Source organism: Nymphalis io, chromosome 5, assembly GCF_905147045.1.
Source record: "Nymphalis io chromosome 5, ilAglIoxx1.1, whole genome shotgun sequence".
NCBI lineage: Eukaryota > Metazoa > Arthropoda > Insecta > Lepidoptera > Nymphalidae > Nymphalis > Nymphalis io.
In genome coordinates, this window is record NC_065892.1 from 12,569,135 (window position 1) to 12,589,772 (window position 20,638).

The following is a 20,638-nucleotide window of genomic DNA, read 5'->3' on the forward strand; positions in this document are numbered from 1 at the left end:
CGTGAGCTGGTAAGGAATTTCATTTTTTGGAAGTGCGACAAAGAAAGGAGTTGCCAAATTTCTTTGTGTACGATGGAATTGATGTCACAGCATTATATAGCAACAATACAAAGTATTACCGTTTGATAGTGGAATAATTGGTGAGTGGGTGGTGCCCACACAACCCGTCTGGATGAAGATGACATGAATAAGCAAAAGAGATGAATATAAATAAAAGAAGACACCAATTTATTGTTTAAGGTATAAAGGCGCGGGCAGATAGAGATTTTATTTTATCTGAATAACATTTAATCAATTACAATCATGATATAGTTTTTGCTTACAATAATTCCATTCATTTATATATTTAACAATTCCATTATTAGAAACATCTATGGTGCGCCTTGAGGATAAGCCCGACACGTTTGCCGTGACGACAAACGGCATAACGCTTTCTTCTGTCGGCATGATCCCCCTCTTCACCGCCGCTATCTATTATTTTGTGTGTGCGTGTGTGTTACGTGTATTTTTTCGGACGAAACTGTTTCTCATATATAAATATGACTGTCGATCATCTTGAGTTCCACAACTTACACAAAAATAATAAGTTTAAAATCAAAACACATAACTAACTAATTTTTACATATCGCCGCTATTTAATATAAAGATAAAGCACTGTTTTCATACATTACAATATCCTATTTATTTACGGAACCCTACTACGTCAATGTATCAAATAGCCGACAGATTTTTTTATTATATTATTTATGGAATGTTTCGTACCCACATATGAAATTGTCACACTAACACATTTCAATTCAATTTATTTAATCATGGTCCATTTAAATTATATAATGGATTTGATCAATTGTTTGTTGGACGGGTTATCCCATTAAATTGGTTAATTTAGAAAATAGTTCCAATCGATTGAAGCGTTTCATTACATCTCATGTTACTGGAACATTATATACCCTATATTATAAAGTATTGACAGTTTGGACCTGAATTTGGAGGTGTGATGTATTTTACATTTGTTCTCTCGCGGGAATTACTTATATAGCTTAGTTTGAGATTTCTTTAAATATATCAAACAATACAATGCTTGAACTGAGACGGTTTCATTTGAGTCATTAGATTTGATCTCTTGAATCAAATTTAATAATTCATAGCTAGCGGCAAAACATTTTTTTATATAAAGTTAAAAGTGACTGTCTTTTTTAATATTAATCATTATTTATACTAAAACCTTAAATATAAACCAATAAAAATTAAAAAATAAGTACAGTACAAGTCATGACCGCGTGGAATAGTGGCAAGCATGCTAGCAGCATTTTCCTTTAAAATCGCAATTCCGATCCTCTGGACGAAAAATGAACCAGCTCTCCTGTCCCCAGTAGAGACAATAAATTTTTTTCACTATTCCTCCAAGGTCCAAGCGTAACAACTGCAAACTGCACAAAGACATAATTTGAAATTAGATAGGAATATTTACCACGTTTGTTCGCTTCAGCTTTTTCAGCTGCGTTTTTTGTTTTATTTTTTCATTTCATTACTTTGAATTGTAGTTATGAGTGAACGAGCAACGTGCCATATAAGAAATCATATTGTTACTTATTAGTTTATTAACTGCGTTATGCAGACCGCAGCAGGTTATAAGTAGTTCTAATTCCAGCTTTATATAAACTTATTTTACACGATGCGACCAAAATAATGCTATGATTAAAATAATATTTAGTAACGGCAAGTCAAGCAGGCCAGATAACTCTCATCTCAAAGAAGTATCAACATTTTAATCGCTCTCATGCGCTTTAATGAATGTACATATATCGTGGTGTTGTACTTTACCAAATACGAGTTAAATAATAAACACAAATCAGTAATAATAAGAAAAAACAAAACATAAATAAGAAAAATAGCATAAAAGTACGCAAAATTCGCATTATTTAATTTCAAAAAAAGTATTATTAAATATGTTTAAATAAAATACGCGTGAAGTATTCATTTATGATAAATATATACGAATTCTATGAAACACACACGTGACTGTGTCAAATCTGTAATCGTGAACATAATGCTTTGAAACGTTATAATAACAATAATATTAAAGGCTTTTCCTACGATATAAAATATCAAGTACATTATTCTGACAAGTCTGTATAAAAATAGATTGAACTTGCTCTAATAAATTCTGGACTAAATAAATACATAATGTATGTTAATAAAAAATAGTTGCCTTTATAAGAAAATTCCAAAAATATTATTACGATTTATTATGAGTTTCTTAAACGTACATAATTTCTCTCTTTCTCTCTCTCTCATATACACACACACACTCTTAATTTTGGTCTAAGTTATTTAGTAGTTTATAATTCTGTTACTAAAGCTTAGAATTAATCGTACATACATAATATTATGATACGGAAGAGCGGGGCAACCTGACACAAGTCGTAGTAAATTAAATAAGTAATTTAGTAAAGTAAGGACTAATAACTTATGGTTTTCGTTCGTATAACTGTTATTGATTAAGTTCTATGTATGTAAACACAATATTTTTTTTTATTTATATCATTACATACTTTAAAAGAATGTCTTAAAAACCAGTCACATGCACTACATGTTATAATGTAGTGCGTTCGTAGTTAGTACTACACTGTCCTAAAATAAATGCCACAAATGGATGTGCCACACTTTTGACAAGACAACCTAATACTGTTGAGTAGGCAATAAAATAACCTTTCATTTAAAAAAAAACAATTAAATAACTTAGGAGAGCATATTAACTACGCTTGTTTGTATCTTGCAAATTCATAGTTGTGTTAAAGAGAAAATAGACAACCTATTTTTCCCATTCCTTGTGTAAAATTCTCTCGACTAATGTTTGATTGTCGACAAAAAAAGTGAATTAAAGTTAATTTTAATTAACAGTGTTGGTCCATCATTTAGCTAGGCAACACACTTGCGATTTATCAATGTACATATTATCTAACATATAACTTTGTCATCATCAAATAACAGATGAGGCTATATATTTCTAATAACGTATCTTAGAGTACATCTACTGCCTGATCAAGGACAACATCAAAAGGAATATCATCCCGCACATGCAAGTTACATTGCATAAAAATCTGCTGCATGTCCAGCCATGGGACGTTTACAAACTGTTAGTTTTTCTTTTACATTAATGAAAAAATTCTACACAGAGTTTCTTGACAATTTTTCTCATTACAATTTAGATTTGATATTTGATACCTAGGTATCTTTACGATTCATTACTTTCTGTAAAAGATGATTAGTGCTTGTAAGAGCGTACGTATGTGTCGAGCATATATTTTTAGACGACTGCCCAATATAGGAGTGGCTCCACTGGCTAAACATTTTTTTAATATAAATATGGCTGCATTTTCAATGTTATTTTTTTACCTTTTATTCGTTTTTTAGCATGGCAGTCGTGTTTTTAATTATTATATTTATTTGCAAAATTATGGAAATACTGTATATTTTAACAGAGTTGTGTTTAATAAGCATCTGAGTTTCTTTATGATATTCCGAATTAAAAGTACTGAAAGGCTTGCCTGAAGTGAAGCGACGTTTCATAACTCATAAAACATTAATTTATAAAAACTTTTACTATCGATAAAACAAAGAGGACTCTTGTTCTCTTTAATATTTGTTTCAATTAAATATCTAACCATTATTTGTAGGTAGACGAAGAAATAATAAATGATAATGGTAAGTCATGACGAAATGCAAAATATTCTTCACCCAATGTGCCAAAAATGTGATCTGCGATGTTATGTCCTTCACGCCAAATTAATACCACCAAATACATTATGTATGTAATTATACTGAGCCTGAACATGAAAGAGACCTGATGATTGCAACCTTCACCCAAAGAAAGGCGCTGTATGAAATATTAACCATTCGTCCTGATAACATCGCATTCAGATTTTTTACCCAAATACTTAAAAAAGAAACCCTAAAAAATAGTTTGAAAAAGGATGAGACGATAAATGTATTAGTTTTTATTGAATTACATCGAATACTCAGATCACTTATTTTTCTAAATCACATCCTAATTCTATGCAAGCTAAAATAGAAATAGTTCAGTTATTATTAAAAAATATGATATGTATTATGTACTTTTATAATATTATCGATGTGATTATTTATATTACATAAGATTTATTATATTCTAACACTGCCTTAGTCAGTAAATGAAAAAAAAAAGTTTTTATGATTAAGGATCTCTATAGGCTATGCAATAAATAATAAAAATATATTTCCAGAGGCCCTTAAACATTCGGTATAATAATGTGTGATTTGGTTGAACTTCGTTGGTTGTGCGGCGCGCTCTTGGCGTACTGTTAATAAACATTACGTATAGTTGACACATCGCGCAAGTGTGCAAACTGAAGTGAAAAGCGATTATCTTTCACGACTCTAACACGCATCTCGGTCAGTCGGTGCCTAGCTTTCGTAAGGGATACACGCGCGGCGATCGCGCTCCGTACAGTACGCTTTAAACATATTCCTGAATGAATTAAAATTGCAAATTCTTGAATAAACATCGAATTATTTATGTGTTAAATATAAATAAGTATATTGTGGACAGTGTTTAAATTGAAATTTAGCGGACGCCACGTGATTGCAAGGTAAATACCGGTACGCCGGTAATCTTATCAAACGTTTTCGTATATGCAATGTTTTACATTAAGTATCAACGTATTAAATAAAAAATGCATACACTTTGTTTTGTAACTTCTTAATAATAACTGATTTTGACTGTTTAGTTAGTGGGAGTTTTTGGTTTCAGCATAAATCTATTATGAATAAAGAGTATTTTAATGAGTCTGCAAATAAACATAATATATAGAATATATATTTATTAAAATTTATTTATGCATTACACTTATCAATAGATTAATTAAACTTTTCAGAAACTTATAAAGAATCTTATTTAGAAAAGAAAATATCGAGACTTGGGAATAAATGGCTATTGAAACTCGGGTGTTTTATTTATTTTTTATAAATAAAAATAATTGTTTTCAATAAGAAAAATATCTTGAAGGCTATTGCTTCATTCCCAAGGTGTATTTTCAATGAAATCACTAACTGCACAATAATCTTTGAAACATAAACGTTCCTTTACACTTTTTAAAATATAGCTACAGAGGCAGTTCTGAACGTTTTCTAGAATAATATAGTAAAACCTTTATAGTAAAACTTGAACAGTATACTTGGTCCCCACGAAAAAGTTACTAATACTATGCATTCCAATTTCAGAAATAATAAATTAGTGCTTATTCCTTTTTCAATGATACAATTTCTCACAAATTCATTAATATTATTCCGAACGTAAATAACTGAATTGCGTTTTTGCTCTGTGTCTATTTCTTAAAAACTGTCGACAGTTGTCGTGTTTGAGAGTTAACCATCCGCCATAATGTTAACTCTCCAACATCGTGCGGTTATTTTTTTAAACTAATAGTTAATTATTTGTCTATTGTTAATACTAACTATTGATCAAAAAACACATTTTAACAAAATTTAACCATTCGTTACATTTTTAATTATTGGTTGAGTTAACTACGGAGCAAAATAATAATAAAATTTACATTTCTATGGTTGAAAATATATGAATAATCTTAAATAATGCAAATAATAGTATAATCATTAATAATATATATATTAATCAATAAATATCTCTCGTAATTTTTAATACCTACTCATTAGAAATTCAACGAATATCCGTGCCTAAATATATTCTAAATACATTAGTTTTTCTGTATTGTTAAAACTGAATTTTAAATTATTTTTATTTCATTTCAATATATACAAATGTATAAAATCAATTCTTTAGCATATTTAAAAAACGCATTAGAATAAAGTATTGCCAAAAACAAGGACAATTCAAAGAACTAAAAAACTCGACTATTGCGTTGAAATTGACGAGACAATAAGCTGTTTCAGAATAAGCTATGCCTACATAATCTAAACCCAACTTGTCAAGTAAAAAAGTACATGTTAAATTTTGTCGAGTATTTTTATATTTAAAATTCACTTCATGTTCTAAAGCTAGGAGACAAATAACAGCAAATATAACAAACCAAAATACAAGTCAAAGTATTTCATACATGTGTTTTCCTCGCCAGTATAATTTCCAACGTTTGGCAGATTACCATACATCCTTATTAACTAAAGCAACTTGGCGCTCTTCTATATTATTAATGCAAAATTGAATATTATTTAACAAATATAGTTTTAATACTTGTACCTGGCTCAGGTCGCCTCTCCTTTTTGAGAAGATATTGAGATTATTCCACCACGCTGCTCCAAAGCGGGATAGCGAATTCATATGTGGTAGATTGTCATCTGACACGTGTATGTTTTCTCATTATTTCGATATATTCCTTCGCCGCTTAGCATTAGATAAATATACAATAAAAGCATATGAAAACTGAATGCTCACACGAGTTTGAACGCGCAATCTTTAAGATTGACGTATTATATGCACTTGTACGTACTAGACTCCTTATGTAAATATTAATTCAAAATTAATTCAATTAATAAATATAACAATTAATTCAAGTTAAATATATTTTATTAATTTATTTTAATTTGATTACGCAGATCTCCGAGGTAAACATATTTTATCACTTATTTATAACCCTAATAACAGTTATTATATATTTATACAACGTTACAGAACATGAAATATTAAATAGTTTAAAAATAGAATAGACGTCAATATATATAAAATTTAACATATTGAAATAGGTATAAAAGGAATATCCAACTGCTTTTTCGATTGGACTCCACATTACTAACAAATTTACATATATTTAAATTGCAACCTGAACCATGATAGCCATATAAGTTGTGTGCTCTATATTATTTAAATAACTCAAGCTAATGCCACATCTATGGGAAAGCAATATATAACTAAATAAGTTATTAGGTAATATTAGTTACAGATGAGAGTAAAATTTCACGGTGAATCCGTTTGTAACGTAATATAATATTTTTTTATATATTTAATAAACTTTCAAAGGAATCAACAAAAAGTAGGATTAAGTTATAATATAATTAAAAAGCGACACAACTGTATATTTGTAGTTCATAAGAATTCAATATATTCAAACAACGGCACACAGTTCCGTGAATCGCGAAATCTTTCAACAATTGTAATGTCTGGATATTTGAGAGCCGCCTCGTAACTTCCAACTTCGGAACCAGTTTTCGTTGATAAATAAAAGCTTTGTATTGTTTATTTTTAACGATTTATTATCGAAGCATTTATTTATATTTTCCGTTTAGTCTTAGTTTTGTTAATTTTAAACGAGACATTTGTCGCTTAATATGTTTAAGATTTATTTTTTATTTCTGTATACCACACTAAAATACACAATAAAACTCGCATTTTTATATTTTGTTATTTGAAGAATATAATCTCATTGTTAAAATTAATAAAGTTTACTTTTTAGACACGTCACTGAATCACATGAAAATACTAATAGGAACTGTATCTTGTAAACTGCATCGAAGCTGTTATCACTCGTGTAAACAATCATTAAAATTAATTACAGATATAAAAGAAATACTAAATAACGAATTCCTTAAGTCATATTGCATCATCCGTTTAACAAATATGTAATTTTTTAACATATTCATAGCAATGTATGCACCCACACATTCGCATTTCGTTATCTTTACGACATGTACTTAGTCTACATTTTCAGGAATTCGTCAAGATGGGTGGCTTGGTTTGCATTATATCTATCTTAATAACCTGTTCTGTTTTATACATATAACAAATGGGATAATTGGCCTGAAAATGACTCTTCTCCTCTTGAGGAGAAGACTTGGAGCATATTCCATCACGCTTCAGTGTATTGATATAACACAAGTTGGTTTTCATCAACTTCTGGCACGAGATGAAATATATGAATATATTATGTATTTGAAAGCTCAGTGTTGCTCACCGAAAATCACTGATTCACTTGAGATTAACGCGTTCTAGTCACTAAACCATGTTAATGGATTATTGTATGTTTATGAAATTAAAAAAAAACACAGACAGCTTAACGGATAGAGATTTCAATGCCTATGAATATATATTTTTACTGGTGGTAGGGCTTTGTGCAAGCTCGTCTGGGTAGGTACCACCCACTCATCAGATATTCTACCGCAAAACAGCAATACTTGATATTGTTGTGTTCCGGTTTGAAGGGTGAGTGAGCCAGTGTAATTACAGGCACAAGGGACATAAAATCTTAGTTCCCAAGGTTGGTGGCGCATTGGCTATAAGCGATGGTTGACATTTCTTACAATGCCAATGTCTAAGGGCGATTGGTGACCACTTACCACCAGGTGGCCCATAAAAAAAAAAAAATTATATTAAGACAACAATTACATCGGATATGTGTGAGATGTAATAGTCATATCACAAGAAGAGTCTTAGCTACATGCTTAGATGTAATATTAAAAAAGGCAAACTTAAGACTATTATCACACAACATCGATACATCATCGATATTGAGTATATAGGATACAAGCTAGTGAATAAGCTTAGTGACACATTGCCTTTTTATTTATATAAACATAATACTCTGATGTAAAAAGTAACTTAAAGTCACTGTTAACGTAATTCAATATTCTCGGAAAGAAGTAGATATCTTATATCATAATAATAGCTTATGACTAAAACCCGTTCCTGTTTGTTTTGCCTATCCTGCAACGAGCTTTATAATGAACTAGGCCTCTCGGCTTCGCCTTCGAAAACTTAGAGTAAAATATATGAGAGAACGTTTTAGCGTGCTACTTTTGTCTAATCGTAAAAATTTTCATCGATTCAATTATCATCGATGGGAAAAAGAACGACGCTTTGAACGATTAGTGATGTTGAAGATTGAGGAGATGCAGCGTCGCCTTCAAGTCAATATTTCGCAAAAACGTTTTACAGAGTTTCACATTACGAACGTCATCTGTAAGTTTTAAATTTATTTTAGTTTAATCTGTGCATTGATTGTCAGAAAGGGAATACCTTTAAATATAGATTTTATCCACATTGGAGCAGGATACTGGAATAAGCTTCAACGATTCTTAATTAAGAGAAGAGGCGCCTTTTTACCTGCAGCAGAAAATTTACATCCTCTTCTGTATGTAAATTAGATTTAAGATTTTTATTTAAATTTCGAATTATCGTAATAGAGAGACATAAGGATTCTATTCGCAAAATCTAGTCATTCCATTTATTATGTAAAACATAAGAAATATTCATTTACGTACCAAGTTTTCAAAATATGTTAATAATTCACATCTTAAAACCAATGTTTGATTCAATGACTATCGTATCACTAACGTAAGCCAAAAAGTTTACCATTCAAACCCTTCTTTTTTCAACCAAAAGTCAAATACATTTGGTATGCAAAATTAATTGTACAATACACGCCTGCCATCAATTGAATCAATTTATCGATGAATTATCCACCTATAAAGATTGTAATCAAATATCAACTCGCCTACCAGTCCCGAAGTTACTGATAAAAATCAAAATTTGTCTTGCAGGAAGCGAATAATGCAGTTTCTTATCGATATAAATTATCTTGTCACAGAGATAAAACACATATGGCTTAAGATATTTTAAATTGGAATATAATAAGTCAAAACTTTGTAATCTTTCGTTTAATACAATGTATTTATAAAGCCATCACTAGCAAATTACCTTCTTACAAAAGGTTTCGTGTGGACTTCTATCTGATACTTACACTACTAAATAATCGTAAAAAACGGCCTATAAATAGCTTACGGTATGATAAGGCCTCTCGTCTCCAGTGCGGGTTTTTGGATACACACAGCTTCCGTCACTTGCAAGTTTCTGAACGATATTTTCCATTAGTATTACCACCGAACTCAAATTAAGTTAATTAAAACTGAGTAGTTTCTACATTCCTGAAAAAAAAATTGAACCCGCGATCTTCGGTTAAGTATGAATATTCCAATTTCAATTAGTTATACAGGAATACACGATACATATTTCGGAAAGACTACAGTCACAATTATTACAAGAACGTAAAATTCACGCTTGTCTAGTCTACATTTAAAGCGAGTAAAACTGCGAAGCGCAAGTATTTATATAATAATATTATATAGTTTAACCTTCTCCGTAACGCACTGCATCTTATGGTATAAGTTTTATATATATTGGTCAGTAGAATTTTTCTTTAGGAATATTAAAAAAGTATCCTTATGTATTATATATATTTAAGCTATGATCATAATATTATGTAGCAGAGAAATAAGCGTTCGTACTTCATTGCCTAGTGCATTCATTTTCTTCTTTAAAAGAAATGAATAATATGGAGCCATATCGTGTCCCCTGCACCGCAGTATATTAATGCATTTACATATCTATGAAGGCGATTATAATTACGCCTTCATCAATATTTTTTCTATTTAGCAAACTTCAAAATAGCTGGATGATTTTATTAAAAGGCAGATTATGTCATGACATGGGGAAAACAATTATTATTACTCCGAGCAATAGGCGACAGTTAGCGTGAGTTATATAGTGTGACTCAATCTATACAAATGAATAAAATTGAAGTATTTGTCTGTAATTTCAAAATAACTGCCTCTTTTTAAGCTTAATTTAGATTAGATTAAGCAAAATCAAAACAATTGTGTTTATTTTAGACTATTTCTGCTACTTTATTATTTAAATATTTTATGTAAATAATGCAAATACATATTATATATGTTAAAATGGCAGATTTTGAAGGGTTTACGTCACCAAATGGATTTCACGCTGGGGAAACCATACGGTAAACTTGTATATTTAAAGGTTCCATGTGTATTTGCATAAAATTACCCAGAAGTACACTCATACAAAGACAACATTAAAACATGCTATTCTTACTAATTTTATCAATGCGAAATTGAGTTTATTCGATTGTTTGTTACGCTTTTACCTAACTACTAAACCGGTCATTATGAAATTTTGCATACATTGTCAGGAGTGCAGAAAAGATCGTAGGATACCTAACACGTACACCTCTAACACGCGGACGATGCCGCGGACGGGAACTTGTATATATAATTAGCAAATGTGACTTTGAATTAAGCTGTCATTTGTTTTTTACTTATTTTGAATCCTATATACAAATTTATAGCATTTAGTACGATAATTGTGTTCTATTATTAGTTCATTCAATAAATTACAGAGACCACATGGTAGACGTTCGAAAATAGCCTCTCGAACTAGTCTGCCCAAACTAGATTAGAAAATTATAGATTGTTTTATCTGGTTGTTAAATCTAAGTTCTAAAGTTTTATTAAATAACGATAAAACGAAAACGATCGTTTTAACCAATAACGTTTCATAACCTTACATTGTTTGATTTAAAATCGAAATTAAAAAAACATCGAACATGATTTCATGATTTGAAAATTATAGTTTTAAATCTGATTAATTCTGCGTAACAAACTCAAGTAAATTAGGGATAATATACATCTAAAAAATAAATAGGAATATATTTAAAATAACTGAACACGAAACAATTAAAAGATACAAATTACAAGTATAATAAAATATATTGTTTGACTTCATAAGAAATGACAGATCATTTCTTTAAAAGCAACCTTTGAGCAGGTTGGCGTGGTTGGTAGATACTTGCCTTTCGCGCCGCAGGTCGTGAGTTCAATACACACCCAGGATAGACATTTGTGTTTATAAACATGTCTGTTTGTCCTGAGTCTGGGTGTAATTATCTATATAAGTATATATTTACAAAAGAAAAGTAGTATATGTGGTATATCACTTGTCTGGTTTCCATAGTACGAGCTTTGCTTAGTTTGGGATCAGATGGTCATGTGTGAATAATGTCCCAGGATATATAATTTTAAACTTCAGCAATTATTTGTAACACAAAAAGGATACAATATATATAATAAATTGATCATTATTATGTATATATTATAGTGTCTCGGAATTATGTAAGTATTCTAACGACATCCAAATCTGTTCAGGCATTTAAAAGTTATGATGGAATAAAGAAAGTTAGATACCTACATACAACCAAACTCCTAATACGTAAAAAACACACTCATTTCATAACAATTTGTCATCTTATTAATTAAACAAAGATTAGGTCTTAAGTACTTACCTATTCTCGCTTCTCAGAATGCTCATTCGCCGTGTTGTTTCTTAATAGCATTGGCCGCCATTACTTCCCATGGCGTTGATCGCTGAGTTTGAGTCGGAGTCATATTAATTTTCAAAAATACCGCCTAAATGTCAACTTTTTAATTTGTATATCGGATTTAATCTCCTATTTTTTTGTAATCATATATGTATTTCAGATAACGACTTTAGTTTTAAGTTTTATTAACTTGTAATTTAATAACTTGTTTATACGTAATAATCTACCACTTTAATATTTGATATTACTCTTTGTCACGTTTACATGGCCGGCCGTCACTGTCACATGGAGGCCTCTGAAAATCAGTGCTGGGTTAATATTATGCTAGCTTCAACTGAGAGGTTGTCCATTTTGGATGCCACACCACTTTACAGTTAATTTTTGTTAATTTTTATTTATTTTTTTTTCTCTTTTCTTTGTGTTTCCATAATAATGCAATTCCCATTTTGCATCCAATTATATTTAATAGATATAGATTAAATAAAATTAGATGCAAAATATTTTTGGAAATATTTTTATAAGTTAGTTAATTTTTTATTTATTTTTTTCTACGACATAAATTAACTTAAACTCTGTGTTACTTTTGTCATTTCTTTTTTATCTTCTTATTTTTACTCATGTGGTGTGATCCAAATAAAGACTTTATCTATCTATCTATCTATCTATCTAATTATATTTTGATTAATGTATAACGATAAATAAATGTGTACGATTAAAATTAATTAGAAATGATTTTGAAGAATAATGGTTGTTATTAATTACCAGGCGTTTAAAGTTATATATTTCGTAATGTTCGCAATCTGTTATCACTTTGATAAGCTGTTATTTTTTTAAATGAGTAGGTGGACGAGAAATTAGGCCACATTTTGATGGTAAGTGGTCAACACCGCCCATAGACATTGGCGCTGTAATAAATACTAACCATTTCTTACATTCATGCCAATGCGCCACCAAGCTTGGTAGCTATAACTTATCCCACAAATTTATTTTAGTCCACTCCATTTAGTTAAGGCAAGAAGTCTCCTTCTTCAAGAGATCATATCTTCGTTACAAAGACAACATCTTAGTCAATATGAATGTTTTATGCTATACATACAGGAACAGGAACAGCCTGTTAATATCCCACTGCTGGGCTAAGGCCTCCTCTCCCTTTTTTTTTGAGGAGAAGGTTTAGAGCTTATTCCACCACGCTGCTCCAATGCGGGTTGGTAGAATACACATGTGACATAATTTCAATGAAATTACACACATGCAGGTTTCCTCACGATGTTTTCCTTCACCGTCAAGCACGAGATGAATTATAATCACAAATTAAGCACATGAAAATTCAGTGGTGCTTACCCGGGTTTGAACCCACGATCATCGGTTAAGATTCACGCGTTCTAACCACTAGGCCATCTCGGCTTCATGCTATACATATAGAATCCTAAAAAAATTATGTTTTTTTATTGATTTTACACGATCTCAATAGTCATAAACCATCACTGGGAATCAAATATAACTGCCTACTAAGGCCTGCAAAAATATTACTTTTAGAGATTTTGCGTTATTTCATATATTTTTTTATATCATCAGTGAAAAATGTTTTTCATAACTTGTGAACAATTATAATGTACATCACATTCGCCTGACTAAATACACACCGCACATCCTTTATTGCTAAAACTCAAGATGATCTGTGCCTCATCGCTTTTGTTCTCATAATCTAGTAAATGTTATTAATTCTGTGATTTGAACCCATCGAAAACACATAATATACATACACAAAGCTATGCTTATGTTCCAATATTAACGAGCGAATTTATTTTAGGCAAACGGAACGAATGTTTTTATGCTATTTCACTACCATACCACCACCACCACTGCCACCATACTACTTGAACATACAGTAATATGTCGCTGTTTCCTGATATAATAATTGTTTTATATATGCAGACTAGATAAAGATTAATCAATAAAAATATATGTGACAATTTATCGTACAAGCTATTTCATTTAAGTCTACGAGTGAAAAAATAATTTAAATTATAACAATGTTTGGTAAACTACCTACGCGTATAAAAAATAAAAAAAAAATACTGATATACTGTCACAAAACCTCAGATATCTGTCAGCATTATAAAAAACATATATAAGCTGTATTTAGACGTGTTGAAAGGATAGCCTTTTATTTTCAATTTCGATGCATTAAGGATGCTCTCAGACATACGACTGGTCTGACTTCTTAAAGAACCTCTAAATATAACCGTGACAGACTAAAAAGTAAGAAAACGTTTTGTTTTGAAACGGTTCTCAACAAGAACGTGGCTTTCGTTTTAAAACGGTTTTATTTCAAATGATTGGACGTTCTCGGATTGGATGGATGGACGTTCTAGAATAATGAATAATTTCGTTGCACAAAACGAGAAATTTAATTAATCATTTCAATTAGCTCTTTGTAAAATTGAATCGTAGATGATATAGTGTTGCAAGCAAACCTCAAAATATACATGAAACTGTATAAAATTAAAGATGGAAAATCTTTTTAATATGCATATTTAATTTTATTACAATAATAAACGATTCAATAGTCGAAAATCACATTAAATTATTGTAATATTTTATATTTATATATTTACATTAAATACGACCTGAAAATGACAAACTCGTTTGTAATGCAAAATAAAATACAGAAATAGCTAAATTCATGTATTACATGTCAATACCAAGGCTGACATATTTTATCAGCATTTCTTTTAATTTTAACACATGAAACGAAACAAATGCATCCACTACATTTTAGTAACTAGAACCTTGTGCCCTGAGTAAGTTCCACGCAGTCATATTTCATTCTCTCGACAAACAGCAATTCTTTATACAGCTGTGTCACGGTTTGACGAGTGATTTAGTTAGTACGATAAGAGGCAAGAGAGCATCGATCACAATTATTGACCAAATCATAAGTTAGGTTAAATATTTATTTTAATAGTGCATTAATGGTGTTATGATTTTATATTCCTTACAATTCCGAAGTATGGTCAGTAGGGACCACTTATCATTATGGTGGAATGAACTCAAAACCTTCTTCTCAAGCGGAGCATTGGGACATTTACATGATACCTTTTTTTACAACATTATATTGATCAGAAAATATAGGTCAATGTAGTTTATTTGCATGAAGTCATTGACAAACATTCCAAGGTTCCTAGTTGAAACAGATACTGCTAAGAAAATATACAAAAGGGCCTTTAATTATCACAAACATGTTCCTGAAAACTGTGATCGTAAATCATGATTCTTTGACGCGGGTCCAATCAGAATCGTTTTCAAGTCGTGTCGTAAGCGTGACATTGATTTATATTGGGGAGTCCATCCGTGACATAAATTAGCTACATCATTCAATAAATTCCTATTTACTCTTCCCATGATGTCAGTATTACATATAACCGAATGATCGGTTAGTTTGGAGAAACTGAGATTGTTATTGATGGAGCTAATATCGTTCATCATAGATCGTTCATATGATTTCGCGTATCTTAAGAATGATCTTCGTCTCTTTACACTACTTATCTATAGTCTTTATCTATGTGATAAAACTATGATTTAATTAATCGTGACTTATTTATGTTATAGAAAACGAACTTGAATTTCATGTTCTTAAAAAATCCCACTATTCATGTCAATAGTCTGAATTTAAAGCGGGCTAAACTGCGAACACGGTGCGGTACTTATATAATAATACTAGCGATTTACTTGCGGCTTTATTCGCGTCACAACTGCTAAATAACAATTTCCATAGCTCTATCAGTCGCTTTTTTTTTATATATCTATGGATTATTATATACTCAAGCTACTCCGAAACGCACCCAGCGCGTTTCATATTAATTTAATGTATATTCTTCAATAAGGCATTACAAAAATAACGTCACCTCAAATTTAAATAAAGATATGATATACCTGTGTGTCATCATGTCATGTATATATTTTAACGGAGCTCAGCATGATATTTAGCATATGTCATAAGTCTACAGACAAATTATGTTGCATAATCGTCTATGCAGACTATTTATTATATCAGAACCATAAATACATACTTAGATCACTTGCTTTTATTAATTGTATTATTTTTTGGAAATATTCTATGACATTTCAAGGAATATATTAACATACTTATTCATTCGCAATTCTACTAATAAGTACAGTAAATATAAAATAAGGTTAAATTCTACGCTTTTGGGTGACCGAAATATGGTCTGAATGCGGACATCGGATGTTTGTAAAGAGTGGTCGAAATTAAATGTTCAATTGCCTCAATGTCCACGTCAACGTAATTGATTTACGACATTGATATATTTCATGCATTGAACCGTTTTTTTATTAGAATATATAAGCGAATGACGTAATGACCACGATTCGAGATTGAGATAGAACGAAGATATGTACTGTGACTAGAGATCCAGGTGGAATAGAGAGAAACAGACTACGCCGGACATAAATAAATATAACAAGGGCGACTAAATGATATGATGTTATCGAGATCGGCTTTGGGAGACTAGCCATCTGCGCAGGACATATTATAGTAAACGACCGTGTGCGACAGAAAATCTGACACGACCGAAAATCGAAAGCACTGCTGCAATTTTTATTAATTAATCAAAGTGCATTTCATTTATAGGAGTCTCGTATTACGAATTTTACTTTCACTGTAACGATGAGTCAGGTTAAAAACAATATAGCTAGTATTAACTTAAGTACTAAGTAGTACCAAGTATCATAGCATATATTTTCACGGAAATAGGTTTAAATTATGTTTATATTATGTTGCCTACGTTTTGAGACAAATACGCTGAGCATTAAAAATAAAAATAGTATTTTTTATGTTTGCGTTATTACTAATTACAACTGAAAACACATTAACTGGGTTCTAAGATTTTGAGATTGATGCCGTTTGAAAATGATTGATGATGATTCTAAATAACCAACTTGCCAAAGAGATTTACACATATTATCTTATAAGTGAGATTATATCTTTAGAACACCGGCAAAACAACCATCCCCCTTTAAACAGTTATCCTTGACAAATGACAGCGTTGAAATAATCTTTTACATAAAGCAACTACAAAAACCTTGGCTGCTACACATAAGGTAATTTGAGCTAGTGATTAAAAACGTCATATTTCATGAGCACACTGCGTTGGATTTCACTATGTGTCATCTTGTTGCCCTCTAGGTTATTGTATAATATAAAAACTATTGTGAGCAATATATACCCGGGTACAGTTGGTTGCAAATATATAAATCAATATTATATAAATTGTAATGGTTGAAAATTTTACTTTGTGGTAGGGCTTTGTGCAAGCTCGTCTGGGTAGGTACTACCTACTCATCAAATATTCTATAGAACAACCGTAGTTCTTAGTATTATTGTGTTCCAGTTTGAAGAGTGAGCGAGGAACGAGGGACATAATATGTTCCTAATGTTGGTAGCGCATTGGCGATGTAAGGGATGGTTAATATTTTTACAGTGCCAATGTCTATGGGCGATGGTGACCAGTTACCATCAGGTGGTCTATTTGCCCGTCCTATTCCTATACCTATTCTTTAAAAAAAACTACGATTTCATGATACTTTTAATGCTTAACAATATTTAACTTTAACACTACATATACAGTTTTGGGTAACAAGTGGTCTGCTTTACAATTATAATTGTATTTGTAATGTAACCTTAACGGACCGTTTTTTTTTAAATTAGTTATAACTTCTTTTAAAAATTCCCAGTTTTCAGCTAAACACAGCTCAGATATCCTCGACAATGCCGTCCTTAAAAATTTAACCCCAAAGATAGTGATAACTGAACTGAGAGAAAGAGGGTGAGATATAGAAATTGGTATTTAGCAATTCTGAATCGACGTGAGCAAAGCTGCTGGTAAAGCGCTAGTAAATCAATAAATGTAACTATTTTTAAATGAGGAATATATATATATATATATACATATTTAATTTAATAACATTTAGCTAAGTGTACTTTGTTGGGGTGTGCGATACAAAAACTTGCATTAGTCGACGCGTCACATCAGACAGATGTCTGTTTTTTCTATCGATCGTAAATCCGACACGAGCCATTCACGAACTTATTTGTGAATGGAATTACGTTCATACTATGAGCAGATGCAGTTGTATTGTGCTAATGATGTAATTTGTCGACAAATGTTTTTATTGACAGTTTTAAAAGTGAGAAATATTTTGTTTCAACGTTTATATTTATTATTCAACTCAACTTTGACATTTGCCGAAATGTATACCGTTAGAGAAAATATCCATTTCTTTGTGCTATTAATTAGTAAGGCATAACACCTTTTGACCACTTTTAGGGCTTCGCTTTCATAAAAACCTCTATGTACAACAATCAACATCTAAAATATATTTCAATTAAGAAGGTTCATATAAGCTTCGCCAAGATTCAAAGTAAAGATTGTATGAGCCTACAAGACAACCGTAAACTCAGTTCTCACTCTCTTCCATTATTGTGAATATACAAAATATTATTGTAAATATATTGTTGGTTGTAACTTTAGATATTTCTAATTTGTTCGGTAGTTTCGAGCTCCGAGATAATAATTAGCTATATATCGAAGCCCGGAGGGCTCTTTCTTGTAGAAGGAATAATTTCAATACCCGTAGCACTACTGCAAAGTAATATACTGGCCAACAAAATTATATGAAAATGACATCAAATATTTTCTACTCTATAATGAAACACGCTTTTGAATAATGTTTTCTTCATTTTTGAATTAACGAAATCGATTTTCACTTACACAATATTATATGTTGCTTATAAAACCTACCCTGACCTCAATTCGGTATGGATTTAAATTAAAAGTAACTTCACTTTCACTTTAAAGACGGGTACATATTAATGGAATTGCCATTTCACATCCAATATCGGTCACTCAATTAGACTCCTGCTCGCAACACATCCTGCACGCTGTAAATCAATTGCAGGCGTCTGCAAACCAATTCCTTTTTCATGATAAAACGCTAAAGACAATTGATCTTATGAGTCTCCCTCCACCTTGATGTCAATCGATTTTATACCATAAGTCTATTGAACTAAAGGTATAACTTTAATTTTGTTATTAAAACAAAGACTATAAAACTCGAGTGGTTAATAAAATTTAAGCACTCTTGATTGGTTAATGTTGTCTTGTCTTAGTTATGGATTTCTGTGCTGCTGTTTGAACTGTGTGCGATATTTCGATTAATTTTATGACAGAAGCTGACGTTCGCCTGTAATAAAATATTAGAATTTCCGAAGCAAAAACCATTATACTATTCAGTTTTAAGCAACCTATTTCCCTATATCTCTAATCTCTAAACTGTACATTCATACAGAGGCTTTATAAGCCTACCACCAAAAATGTATACGTGATGGGAAACAAAGTTTGACATTTCTATATTAGGTTAACTCCGCAAGCAGGATGCTTATTTTGTGACCGCGATCAAACTCGACTGCCTTCCATAAACAGTTATATTAACTTAAAAGACCGAAGAATAATAGTCATATGTGTGGTCACGACTTCCACGATTGTGGCAGTTAAACTTCAAAGGTATGTACATACAGTTGCTGCAGATAGGTATATGCCACTAAAGATTTCTGGAATCCTCCCTATTTTCTATTTTTATATTGAACGTGAATTTGTTAAATAAAAAATGTACACAATTCCATGTAATTTTATGATTGTATGTTACATTTTATGTTATTATTATTTATTTATCTTAATCACAACATAGGTGGTATATATGTATCTAAATGCTGGGGGACTGTACACAGTTCCTTGTTTATCCAAGATAATATTATCTGTCCACGCTTCCGCGAAGGAAACGAGTCCTTAGGTTAAACAAACAAAGATACCGTCATTTAAATTAACAAGCATTCGGGGAAACCTTTTAATGTTTTTCAGAGGTTTTCTTTGACATGTTTCGTGTGGTTGACATTCAAAAGATATTTTGGGGACAGTGTAGAGCATAACCAAATTTTTTAAGAAAAGGTTAACCAAAACAAATCATCATGATTTATTGTTTATTGTCTTTGGACTCTTCTAATAATATAATTTGATTTAAATATTATTTTTTTGGTTAATCTCAGCTTAAATCATTTTCTTAAAAGATACGATATTATTAGTATCAATAATAACTGTAGTTTATTTCATTATCATACTTATGTTATGCATACATTTATCTTCTTTTTTTAATGATTTTTATTAACAAAACTTAATCGTCAAATTTTAATGATACTTAATGCCATAAAAAGCCAAAAATATGTCACAATTTTTATTTGCACCAACATAATTATTAGTAATAGTCATTATAATATATTCCATAACATTATCTTAATCAAGTTTATATGGCTCAAAAATTACAAAGCAACACGTCAAATATAAAATTTGTATACAAATTTCCCCGCGTTGTTTACAACGAGG

The 20,638-nt window shown here is 30.8% G+C and overlaps 1 protein-coding gene across 1 annotated transcript in view; it reads left to right on the forward strand.

The window, feature by feature from the left end:
* Positions 1 to 4,434: 4,434 nt before the first annotated feature.
* Positions 4,435 to 20,638, forward strand: part of LOC126768682 (uncharacterized) — a 137,552-nt gene continuing 121,348 nt past the window's right edge. The window contains exon 1 of the mRNA XM_050486937.1: positions 4,435 to 4,631. The gene's annotated coding sequence lies outside the window, so the exon portion shown is untranslated. The remainder of the gene's footprint in view (positions 4,632 to 20,638) is intronic.